This window comes from Notamacropus eugenii, chromosome 1 (assembly GCF_028372415.1).
Source record: "Notamacropus eugenii isolate mMacEug1 chromosome 1, mMacEug1.pri_v2, whole genome shotgun sequence".
NCBI lineage: Eukaryota > Metazoa > Chordata > Mammalia > Diprotodontia > Macropodidae > Notamacropus > Notamacropus eugenii.
The window spans coordinates 749,916,689-749,930,248 of record NC_092872.1 but is presented as its reverse complement, the minus strand read 5'-3'; positions in this window follow the sequence as shown (position 1 = coordinate 749,930,248).

The following is a 13,560-nucleotide window of genomic DNA, read 5'->3' as shown; positions in this document are numbered from 1 at the left end:
AGAGCTATCTCTACTAAGCCTTATATTCATAGGAAGTGATTAATTGTGCAGCATAGTATCGCCTACCAACAATGACTGTGTTCTATAAAAAATGAACTTAAATTTTGTTATTTTAGGTCAAATGTAGTATGCCTTCCTATGAAGTCTTTTGATTCAAGTGTTGAGGTAGCAATGGATTGTCAGAGGCTCTCCTAATAGAATATAAATTCTGGCAGAGCCTGATAATTCAATTCAGTTTAATTCCCTTCAGTCAGATGGAATAGTGGGTAGAGTTTGGAGTCAGGAACAAGTGAATTTGAATACTGACTCAGATATTTACTAACTGTATGACCTTGGACAGGTCATTTAAACTCTTTCAACCTTGCTCTCCTCTTTCGTACAGTTCAGATAATAACATAACTTACTTCACAGGGTCATTGTGAAGATCCAATGATATAAACATGAAAAGTGCTTTTCAACCTGTAAAGTACAATATCAATGTTATTCTTATCAAATTATCTTATTCTTATAAAATCAATCAACATTTATTAATCGCCTATACACACTATGGTAGGATTTAGGGAAACAAAGATTAAGTAATACCCAATAGTTTTCCTTAAGGAGCTTATCCCCCAGTAAGGAAAATTAGGCAAATATGCCAATAAATATGATGTGTATTATAATATGATAGGTTAAAAGGAGATGCCTAAGTGGAACAGTCCAGGATATTTAAGAAGATGGAGGGCATCCAGATATGGTGGCAGACTGTCATACAAAGGCTATCTGAACTAAATTTTTAAAACATTATCACAAGAAAATTGCTTTTTTGTGGCCACAACTCATGAAACCATCTATAAGATATAGATAGGTGGCTATTTCTAGCTTTTGAGTGCTCACCAGAGACAGAAAGGACCTCAGAAGCCATCTAGGCTAATCTCATTTTTCAGGTGAGGAAACTGAGGCTCAGGGGAACTGCCCTGAGTGACTTACCCATACTTATATAGGTAATAAGCATCACAGGCAGGATTAGAACTTGGGTCCTCCATCTCTTTCCACTAGATCATGCTGTGTCTTTTGTTGGATTGAAAGATAGAATACAAATGAAACCCACTTAAATTACCTCTTCTGCTTACAAAGGGCAACCCCACAAAAATGACCTTATGCTACCCTGCATTGGAAGGTACCACATATGCCAAGTGAGAAGTCATCAGATATTTATATACAGCAATGGTTGCTGCACATGAGTTAAGCCAGACTTAGTGGAATTGAGGGGCCTCAAACCCATTGGTGAGTTACAGGAATATCTACCCCAAGCATGTAAAGGCTTCTCTTTTGGAGCAGGTGGATGTGAACAATTTGTTCCAACAGTCCATGAAGGTGGTGGAAACAGGCCCTGTGGAGCACTGAGAGCAGGGGATGGGGAACCTGTAGCCTCAAGGTCACATGTGGATCTCTGCATCCTGAAGTGTGGCCCTTTGACTTAATAAAAAGATTTGTTCCATAAAACTTGAACTCAGTCAAAAGTTCACACCCAAGGACTGAGAAGGTCACATGTGTACCCAAAGGCACAGGTTGCTCAACCCTGACTTAGGGCTCAGTTAGACACCAAAGATGCCAAGGGTATCTGCTGCATTCTGAGTCATTGCTGGTCATTACGACTTTTGTCTCGCCGCTGGACTTTGATGACTCTGGAAAAGAGAGTGAAGGCAATGACTTTGCCCAACTGTGCCTCATTTAAATCCAAATTGTGTGTGACAAAAAAAGGAGATGTTTAGCAATGCGAATTGATTTATTGAAATAGAAGACCTGTCTTGACAGCCTAGATGTTTTGTCTCCAAATTCAGGATTCTTTCTATTTTTAGAAACAATTTTATTGTAATCTTGGTAATTAGCAACAATCACCAATATTTCAGGATGCAAAAAACAGGGGAAATAGCTGTACAAGAAACAATGAATTCTTACACACTGATGTTAAAGAGATTTTATGTATATATGTGTACATATACATATATGTTTCTATACACATATATAATATATACCTAAGCATATATGTATATATGCACACATATATCTATATACACATGTGTGTATATGCCCCCACACACATGTATATGTGTATATGCATATGTATAAGTATATGCACAGGCATATGTGTCTATACATATACATCTACATATATACATATATCTGTGTGTATATACATACATACATACATACATATATATATATATACATATATATATATATATATATACACATGCATATATCCTGGAGACGGAGGACCTGAGTTCAAATCCTGCCCGTGATGCTTACTACCTATTTAAGTATGGGTAAGTCACTCAGTTTAGTTGGCCTGAGCCTCAGTTTCCTCACCTGAAAAATGAGATTAGCCCAGATAGCTTCTGAGGTCCTTTCTGTCTCTAGATCTACTGCCATTAATTGAGCACTCAAAAGTTAGAAATAGCTACCCATTTATATCTTATAGATAGTTTCATGAATTGTGGCCACGAAAAAGTAATTTTCTTGTGATGATGTTTTAAATATATGTATTATCTAAATTCTGAAACTGGCATTTTCCAAACTTCTGTGGAAATCATTGCCTGTTCACTACTTTTAATGACCTATCTCACTCAAAGTAAATAGAAAAAAATGAAAAAACTCAGAGTGAAACAAGCAATGAGCAAAAGGAAAAAGGAAAGGAAAAACTAAGTTTTCCTTCTCAAAAAGAAAATTTCCGAAGTGAGCTCCCACAACATGTGTGGCTATCTCCAAAGGAACAAGGGATCTGTGTCTGACTGTAAGTCACCCTCTCCTCTTCAAGGGATAAATCAGATTTTTCCTGGGTGAAAATTCCTCCATGATTACCCTGGAAGACAGGAGATCCAGCTGGAGATTTGTCCAAACATCTGTATCTGGGGCACTGCAACAAGTAGGCCAATCCAGATGGAGCTCTGGCAACATCTCTAGGTATTCCTTTGACATAGGTTATTCCATTTTTCTTCTCTAGGGATCCCAACCTATGCCAAAGGAAATCAAATAGAGGCTCCATTCTTTTCTTCAGTCTATGTTCCTTTGTTACAACTGTTATTCTCCTAGCTTCACAGAGCTTATCCAGGGACCAAACATTCTACCACTCCCTACTCTGAGACAACCCAGTTAACAATACTGTGTTCAGAGAGGAAATGATTGGAATTTGGATGCCCTTTCTCTTTTGGATACCTTGGAGGTATTTTTCTCTCTGTCATCACTCCTGATTTGGTTAGAATCTGAAAAAAAAAACCCACATTATTTTCTCCTAAATTCCCTCTTGAGCCCTCAAGAATTTTTCCAAAACAATTGGGCAGGATTATTCAGATGACTTTTGGCTAATTTACCTTTCAAGAATAAGGAAATGTCCATCCTGGTGTGCTTAGCTCTGGTTAGACCATTTCTGTGATATTATGTTGTTTTAGGTACCACCATCTGGGAAGGACATTAAATTACGATGACCAGAGAACAGGGATGGTGGTGAAGGGTGTTAAGTTCATGACATCTGATGTTCAGCTGAAGGAACTGGTGATTCCAGTCTAACCTGGAGAAAAAAAAGAAATATGGGGATCATGACAGCTGTTTACAGTTATCATAAGGATCACCAAGTGGAAGAAAGATTAGACTCATGCCAGGTCCCAGAGAGAAGTAGAAGAAAATGGATGAAATTTATATGAAGAATATTTGGACTTGATATCAGTTGTAATCTATGGCTATACCTTGCTCTGTTATCTTTCTGAATTGTTATTTTCTTACAGTTTCACAAATGATCAGGAGAGAGAAAATGGGCAAAGTGGTTTCCGATAGTTTTGGCACATGAGAATATTTTCCTCCCCTTCCATGGGAGTTGCAGGGAGTGTACACACACACTCACGCACACACACACACACACACACACACACACATGCCAGGAACCCATATGTTGTAATAGAGATTTATTTCTGTAGGTTAAAGAACAAAACATTTGGGCTGCATGCCCCAAGGGCATCAAAGAAGGAGCCATGAGGGTTACTGATGTCAACTGGGAAAAATTCTCTAACAACAAAACCATCCAGAAAGTGGAATGACTTCTTCAGTTGGCCATGGGCTCCTCTTCACTGGAGGTCTTCAAGAAAATACTAAATGGCTACACAGGTCTGTTTTAGAAAGTCCTCATGTTGATACATAAATTAGCCCTCACTGATGTCTTCTCCAAAGAGAAAATTCCATGATCTTGTGATTTTGTAACCAGTTCCAACTGGGATGTATGTGTGTGTAGTATATTAGGAAAAAGGAACAGTTTGGTTTTCTGACTCTTCATTGAGTCATGGGAGAGAATCTGAAGGCATGATACTTTATCGTTGGGATTCTCCCAGTACAGTCATTCTGAAATGCCCAGCTTTTTTTCATGATAAAACTGTCTTTGACTAGGAATTGGACAGAGGCTACAACAGAATTTCACACAAATCCCTCCACAACTGTCAGATGTTAGGGATTTTGAGGCATTTGACAAGGTCTACTGTTTTGGAAGCAGACCAGTGTTCTTTCCTGTTTTTAGTCCAGTTCTCTACATATTTGAGCTTATCATTTATATGCAGTTAATATTTGATCAAGGAGCAAAGAAGATCTGCTTTGTACTTGCAGTGGGGATGTGTTTCTTTTTTTCAACCTGCCTTAGGATGTAACAAGAATGGGCACAACTGACATTACTCTAGAAGGCTAGCATGCAACTCTGTCACTTAGTAATAGCATCCAAAGAAGAGTTTTGCTACCAAAAAAAAAAAACCAAGGAAGAACAAAAACTCTTGAAATTTAGTTAGCTGTCAGAGCATGAACACTAATGAATAAGGAACTGGTCTTGAGTGAGTTAAAATTTGTAGAACATTGCACAAAGGGTCCAAGGCTTAGCTACCAACTAGTACGTAAACTTTGGCAAACACTATTTATGAGCCCCATTTTCTCAATTTTTCATTCTTAAATAACTGCTAATAGTTTACTTAAAAGGCATTTCAGATAGGATGGGGTCAGGAACTGTGACTTCATTAGTATAAGGAAGTCCTAGATAAGAAAACTCCTTTGATCAATGAAAGTCAACAAGTGTCTCTGCAATTTAAAATCTTAGAGAGCTGCTAAAGAACTAAGAAGTCAAGTAACTTGTCCAGGGTGATATGACATTAGGGGGATCTGACATGGGTCTTGAAGAGGTTCATCCTTTATTACTCCTGTGTTTACAAAATACTTTTCTCAATAACCTCTGTGACATAAACAGTGAGAATGTTATTCCTACTTTCCAGATGAGAAAGTTCGAGAAGGGATGGGATTGAACTAAAGTCATGTCACTAGAAAGTGGCGAGATAGGAACCTAGGTCTTCTTGCTACGCTTCCAATGCTTTCTCCCATAGAGCATGAAATAATCATTACAGTACCTCATAAGGTTGTTTTGAGGAATATTGTAAAGTGCTTCACAAACTTTAGGTATATGAATTATGGACTTATGATCCTGTAGTTCAAAGAAAGATATAAATCGTAATAGTCACCACATCTAAAGCTCGATAAGTAAGCCATCTGTATTCCATCCAATAATTCAATCCAATAAAATTTTATTAAGCACCTTATATGTGCAAGTCACTATGCTAAGCACTGGGGATATAGTTAATAAAATGACAGCCCCTGCCCTCAAGGACTTTACATTCTAATGAGGGGAGACAACACAGAGAAGGTGGGAAAAAGAGGGGGTTGGAAACCAGGAGGTACCTGGCAGAGACATCTTGTTCTATGGAATTAAAAAAATAACTAGTCAGGACAGATGATATTGAATGGAGTGAACTCAAAAGTTCTAGGTCTGCTCCCTATGAAGAAAAGTATTGGCAGAAGTTTGATACCCTGCCCTCCAGTCCTCCAATCAGTGAGGAGAGGAGGCGGAAGGAGGTGGAGTCAGTTTAGGCTTGAGCATAGAGGGGAGATTAAAAGTAATGAGTTTATCCTGGGAAGGGCATTTTGTTCCCAGTATAAAAAACTGAGCAAGGGAGCAGATGCAGAGTGGAGTGGTTACTCTTTGTGATTAGAGTACCTAGATCTGTTCCCTACCACCTATATGCCCTTGGGCCAGGTATTTAATATCTCTTGGCTCCAACATTTGTAAACAGAGAGAGGTTAAATGATCTACCAGGTCTCTACCAGCTCTAAATATATGATGAGATTCACCAACCAATAAGCATTTATTATTCCCCTGTAGTGTGCCAGGTAATGTACTAGGCACCAGGGGTATGATGACAGTGCTTGTGATCTATGGAAGGAGACAAAATGGAAAACAATACGTATATATTAATAATAATAATAATAATAGCTACAATTAGTATAAGATCTACTATGTGCCAGGCACTGGGCTAAGTGCTTTTATAGATATTATCTCACTTGATTCTCACAACAGCCTTGGGAATTAAGTGTTATATTATCCCTATTTTACAGTTGGGGAAACTGAGGCAGAATTTTTTTTTAACAACCTACTCAAGTATCTAAGGAAGGATAAGTATCTGGATCCTGATTCCAGGTTCAGCATTCTCTCTACTACACCATGTAGCTGCCTCTACCTGCTTCTTGTTTATGAAAAATGAATATTGTCATTGGAGGGTGGCTAGGAAAGTAATGGGGTGATCAAGAAAGATCTCATGTATGAGGTTTTTGTTCAGGAGAGGCTTAGAGGTGAAGAGCAAGAAGATCCTTGGTATGGAGACAGCATGGGCAAAGTGATTGAGAAGGGCTATTATAGAGAAGTGAGATTGGCTTTGGAAAATTTAGGCTTTATATTAGGAAAAATTTCCTGATAATTACAGCTGTCCCAAGTGGGATGGGTTGCATTGGGATATGATGGATTCTTCTTCCTTGGGGGTCTCCAAGCAGAGGTGGATACATTTTAACGGGGATTCCTTTAGTGTATGACTTGGGCTAAATGACCACTGATATTCCTCAAAATTCTTGAATTCTGTGGTTCTGTGTGATTCTGTGATTTGGAATGGGCAAGAAGGCCAAATTGATTGGGCCAGAGTGTCTTTTAGAAATCAAACTCCTCCTGAGTAATATAAAATTAGCAAGTTTTCTGAGTTAATATTCTAAGAGTAAGTGTTCTAAATTAGAGAAGAAAAAAGCTGTTTTATCCATTGGTTTATTGCTTAGAGTTATTTGTTTATGCTTAAACATTCATGCATTGTGAATAATTAGATAAGTCTCCTAATACACTTTTAGTTACTCATTGATTATTGCTAATCATGTATTTGGGTGTTTAATTTTTCTGTTTATATTTACTTGCCAATGTACCACGGATATGCATACATTAACATAATGTATGTGTATAGTGCCTTGCATATTACTTAGATATCAAGTCAGTGAAGCAACCCATGAAGTGATATATTGGATTATGCTATGTCTAATGCATATAATGCTAATACGTCTATAACAAAAATGGTACTGTGAAGTGAATATCTATGATGTTGGTTCAGATAATCATTTTCGATGTATTCAATGTTTATTGTTATTGTGGTGTTTAAAATGTATATTTGTCTATGTAAAATTTATTTCAACAATTCTGCAAGGGTACTAAAATTTTTAGCTGAAGGGAGAAACATGACAAGCATTCGAGACGCTTCTCAGAAGTTGACTGGTGAAACTATATTAGCAATGCAATGAGAAATACACAAAAAATGTATATAAGCATTTTTTTCCAAATCCCTGATTTTTGCCAACTTGTACCACTTCTCCCTTGAAGTTTGGAGGAGAGAGATTGGGCAATTTGACTCACATTAATTTGTTTTTTGTTCTTGGACCTGCTGCCAAATCATTACATAGTAAAGGCAAAGCTAGACAGAGAGAGAGCTGTGATGACTATAATAGACAACTAGAGTAGACATAGTATTTGGCCCTTTCTCTACTCTGGTTCTCCATTTAGGGGAGCAAGTTTTTGTTGGTTGATCAAGTCAGACTCTTTGTGACCCTGTATGGAGTTTTCTTGGCAAAGATAATGGAGTGATTTGCCATTTCCTTCTCCAGTGAATTAAGGCCAACAGATGCTAAGTGAGTTGCCCAGGGTCACACAATTAGTATCCGAGGATGGATTGGAATTCAGTTCTTCCTGACTCCAGGCTCAGTGCTCTAAGAGTGATTCGAGGAGCTACCAGCTGCCTCCAAAGGGTAGGCAAGACAAACTAACTAACAAAGGGAAAGGCAGAGAAAGACTGGACTTGACTGGCTGCTGCTGGGAATTCTGTTTCTTATGAGATCTGACATGAATTCCTATTCTAATCTCCTAAATTTATCCAATCTCAGGTTCCAGATGTTCATTTAGGTAGACTGGATAGGGTACTGGACGTGAAGTCTGACAGGATTTAGTTCACATTCTTTTTCACACACTTACTAGTTGGGTAATGCTGATCAAGTTGCTTAAACTTTCTGTGTTCTAGTATCCTCATCTGTAAAATGAAGGAGTTTGATCTGATGGTTTCTTAAAGTCTCTTCCAAGTCTTAATCCATTATTCCGCTAACTTGTTGGAAGTAGGATTGGGTAAAGCAATTCCTTTATAAACTCACTGTGTGATCTTTTTATACTGTATTTTAGTAAGCCAGATGACCATTGAAAAATCAATCATTTGAATCTTATGAATGAATTTTTTCAACCAAGAGCAGAGTTTTCAGATATGGGGTGGGGGTATAGTGCATGAGAAAGGCATGTTGCAATGTTCATCATCTTCATATTTCAGAATGATATTGCAATTCTTTCCCCCAGCCCATATGTTTGACTTTGGCTAGTGAAGTTGACCAAACCTGCCTGGCCATGTTGATGGGGCCAGGAGGAGTAAGCTTGATATTTGCAGGTAAGTGTCACTGAGTGAAATGCAGACATATTGTAAGCATTGGGAAAATCTGAGCATGCATGTTAGGTACTGACTGACGCAACCTCCTTCGAGACTCAGCTCAAATACCATCTTCTGCAGGAATCTTTTCATTGTCCCCCCAGGGGCCAGTGCCTTCCCTCTGAGATTTATTTCCCTTCACCTGTGTATGTACTGTATATATTTCCATAATTGCTTGCCTTTTGTCCCTCTTGTTAGACTATGAGCTCTTTAAGGACAGAAACTGTGTTTACCTTTCAAGTCCCTCACATAGCACATAGTTAAGTACCTGATAAATGTTGTTGACTGGACCAATGAAACCATTTGGCTGGTAGTTTCAATTTATGTCATTTGGTGAATAAAACGCATAACACACATTTTTGAAAACTAATTGATTAAATGTCAGTTTGCTTTTCTGTAGGTTGCAGAAGACAGTACGTGAACAAGTGTGGGCTGCTTTTGATAGTGTAACCTGTAGGAACCTCATCAAATATACAACTAATCCATAAACTGACTCAGTTAGATAGATACACAATATTTTAAAATTTATATGAAATGTTAATCATTCAGCTTTAACTAAATCTTCTATTAAATCTCCACAACCTTTTCCCTCTGATGTACCCTTGAAGCATGTAAGTGGTCCTGAGATTTTGAAGGCTTTCCCAGTTGAACGTAGATTCTGAGATCCTGTGGAGCTGGACAGGCTTTCATTAATGCTTGATGATGAACCAAATATCTGTCATCTGAACCCCAACCTAGCTGTTTTGGAGGAGCTCATTGCCAAAAGGCTAGCCACCAAGCAATTACTCACAAACTATTCTATGAAGTGAAGGAGGAGCTATGATCTTAGTTGGTAGAGCAAAGGACTATAAAGCCATGTATCTTGGAAAAATTCTATCAAAAATAGAATTGAGTCCAGTAGAAGCAAATATATATGGCTGTGGATTTAGGGGCAAAATGTAAACTATGAAGATATAAGATGGGAAAAGTTTGAATAGAATGAAATTGGAAAACAATCCCTGTAAGAAATGAAAATTATAGGGATTTTTAAGTCAAACGTAAGTGAAAATATTGTTGTGAAATCAATGTAACCCATAATGTGTGCATGAAGAGACAGAGACAGAGAGAGAGAGAGAGAGAGAGAGAGAGAGAGAGAGAGAGAGAGAGAGAGAGAGAGAGAGAGAGAGAGAACTTTTTAAATTCTTGTTATGTGCCAGGCATGATATTAGGCACTGGGAAAACAAATACAAGTAAAAAATTCATTGTCTTCAAAGAACTTAGATTTTATTTGGCTAAGAGAACTCCTAAAATGGGATTGAAAGGTGATGAAGGTGGGGTGGGTGTTGTGAGAGAGAAAGTATGTGATGGTATGGTGGAAAAGTACGCAGAGTCAAATAAATAGCCAAGAGAGTAGTGATGAGCATGGCTAATCTGGATACAGTTCCTAAAATAGAAGTTGTGATAATAAGACTAGAGAACCACAGGGAAGAAGGGATGTGTGTATGTGTGTGTGTGTGTGAGAGAGAGAGAGACAGACAGACAGAGAAACAGTCAGAGACAGCCAGAGATAGAGACAGAGATTTCTTGGGGAATTGCGCATGATAAATCAGTGTAGAGAGTAAGAAATGGAGGTGACTCCTCATAACAACCCCATGACACAAGGTAGACAGAGGTTAAGTGCCTTACCCAGGGTCACACAGCTAGTAAGTATATATGGCCTTGTACGCTGTCCATTGTATTACTTAGCTGCCTCTTTAAGCATCTGAAGGACTACTGTGTAGAAGAGGAATTAGACTTGCAAAATTTGATCTTTGTGGGCAAGGTCAGGACCAATGGGCAAAAGTTACAGAGACAAATTTAGATTTGATGTCAGAAAAAATTGTCCTAACAATGAGAGCTGTCCAAAAAGTTGCTTAGAGACATAGTGAGTTTTTTCCTTATTGTTGGGCTCCAAGTGTTTTGTTGTGGGGATTCCTTCTGGGTAAAGGTTTGATCCCAACACCCAAAGTCTAGGAAGTCACCCAGCATGAAATGACATGGATGGGCTGTGAACTACATCCTAGAGGAAGTACTCAATCAAGTACTTGCTGATCCAGCAAAATATCAAGGACTCTTCAGTATAGGTTTTGAGCAGCCCCAGAACGTCTAGCTCAGGCTGATTTTCTTTCAGAGGAAGCTGGTATGAGGTGGAGTTTTATGCAGTAAAAGTCTCCTACTCCCCCCACAATCCCCCACCTCCCCAGGACCAAGTCACCAAATCCTTTTGGTTGTGTTTTCACGTGTAAAGAAACAATGGCAACAATGGAATGGGTTGTTTCATTTTCTTTAGTGGAAAAAAAAATACCAGGGTAATTCTTTGGCATCGTGAAGACAATTTTTTTCCACTTTTAACTACTTGTTATAGACACCAGAGTGGGACAACAGACTCTTGACTATTCTTAGTTGGGCAGACAAGGAAATATCATGGTTTCTTGGGTAGGGGAAGCATGGACATATGGGCAGTTATGAACTTTTCTGGCCATTAAGACAAAGTTACTCACAATCACTGTTTGCTTTCTCCATCTGTTTTTTTTCTGCTATGTTGATCCACACACAGACCCACAAACAAAATGTTGACTCAGGAAATTTCCACCTTGGAAATGTTTCTACTTTGATGTACTTGACTTATTTGATCACATGTATGGAGAATTAAAATGCATGCAATTCAGAAAGGATTTTAGCTTCAATTCCATCTCATGTGACTAGTAAAAGAGAATGTTTGAAAAATGCACATAATTGGTTCCAGTCAAACCCAATCCAGTTCAGTACAACAAACACTTATTAAATACCTTAGTGTTAAACATCATGCTAGACAGCAAGGTACAACAAATAGTTTCAGACTTCAAGTAGTTTATACTCTTCTGGGGGGGTGATATAGTGATATTTTATTATAAAATAGAAATGGTAATAATGCAATAAAGACTACTATTCCCGTTTAAAAAATACAAAAATCCCTCAGTATGAACTTCTACTCCCACTGTAGCCATAGCTGATCCTACTTCTTGATTCCATTGGCCATTTTGGAGATAGCATGGTGGGATAGAAAATACATACATACATATATACATACATATATACATATGCATGTGTGTATATATATATGTGTGTGTATATATATATATATGTATACATATATATGAATATGAAAGCCTTGTGTCAAGAGAGACCTGAATTCAAGTCCTTCTTCTGACCCTCATTATGTGGGTAACTCTGGACAAGAAATGACCTTTCTAATTCTCAGTCTCATCATCTGTAAAATGAATATAATTCCTGTGATATCACACAGCATTATGACATTCAAATGACATAATGGTGGAAAATGTATATATGTAAATAAAAGATATTATCATATTTCCAATAGTACCAAAGATGTCTCACAGTCCTATCATGATTAAATTTTAATAAGTGCTATCTGAAATATATTCTTGACAATAATGCTTTGTAAGCTGAAAGGAAGGAAAAAGTGATTAGTCATTTCACTTTATTGGGAATAAAATGGTGAATCATCATGGAGATAAATTGATTTCTCCTTTTCAGCTACATGTTATAAATGTCAGTAGAAAAATATCAGCCAGACTCTGAGCTAGTCTGAGTTGGTCAATCATAATGTCTGCTTGAAGGGTGGAGGTGTCCTTGGGCTCACAAAAGCTTTATCTTGGAGAAAAAGGGAGACCTAAGATCTTGACCTTGAGGCAAAGGGGACCATAAACTCTGGCCCATCTTGGCTAAGCAATAAAGTATGATCCTGGCATCTGTGTTCTGGGGATCAGAGTTGCCAAGCCCAGGGAGACTTATCGACAGTTAACAAGTCACTGGTGAAACATCCTTTGGTTATTGTAACCCATGAAACATAAAAGAATACAAAAATAGGTCTCAAGTCTGTATGGAACTCTCCTGTACCTGTAGTGATGGTTACTGAGTGGATGTGAAATCAGGTCTCTGAAGGTGCTAAGTATCACTCCATTTGAGACCATCCATAAACATAATTCTGACCATCAGTATTCTTTATATGAGATCTTTGTCTTATGAACATATAGGCAGAGGAATTCATTTATATCAACCTTGACCTTCTTACTATAAATGAAATCATAAGACTAAATCCAAAAGGATGAAAACAGAAGAGGAGTTCAGTGATTCTCCTGGGACTTGCAAAGAAAAATGTCAGCGGGGCAGACTCTATGAGGCATTCCAAAACAATAAAATACAATTTCATGGAATACAGGATTACCTTGTATTGCAGTGTCCATACAAGTATTTGCAAAAAGAGCACTGTAATGTTAATAATGGTGGTACAATGATGACAATAATGATATTAACGATAATCAGTAGTAGCAGTAGTTGTAGAAATTATTGGTGGTGATGGTGGTGTTAATAGAAATGAGTTGTAGCAGGAGCAGCAGCGTAATCATACTAGGAATAGTAATAATTATGGTGGTGGCATAAATTGTTATAATTAATAGTATGAGAAGTAATGGTGGTAGTGGTAGTGGCAGTGGCGGTGGTGGTGATGATGGTGGTGTTAACAGTAGTAGCAGTGGTGGTGGCAGAAATTATTATTATCGTAAGTAATAATGGTGGTGGTAGTGATAGTAATGGCTGCCATTTATGCAACACTTTATGATTTGTAAAATACTTTGCATATATTATCTCATTC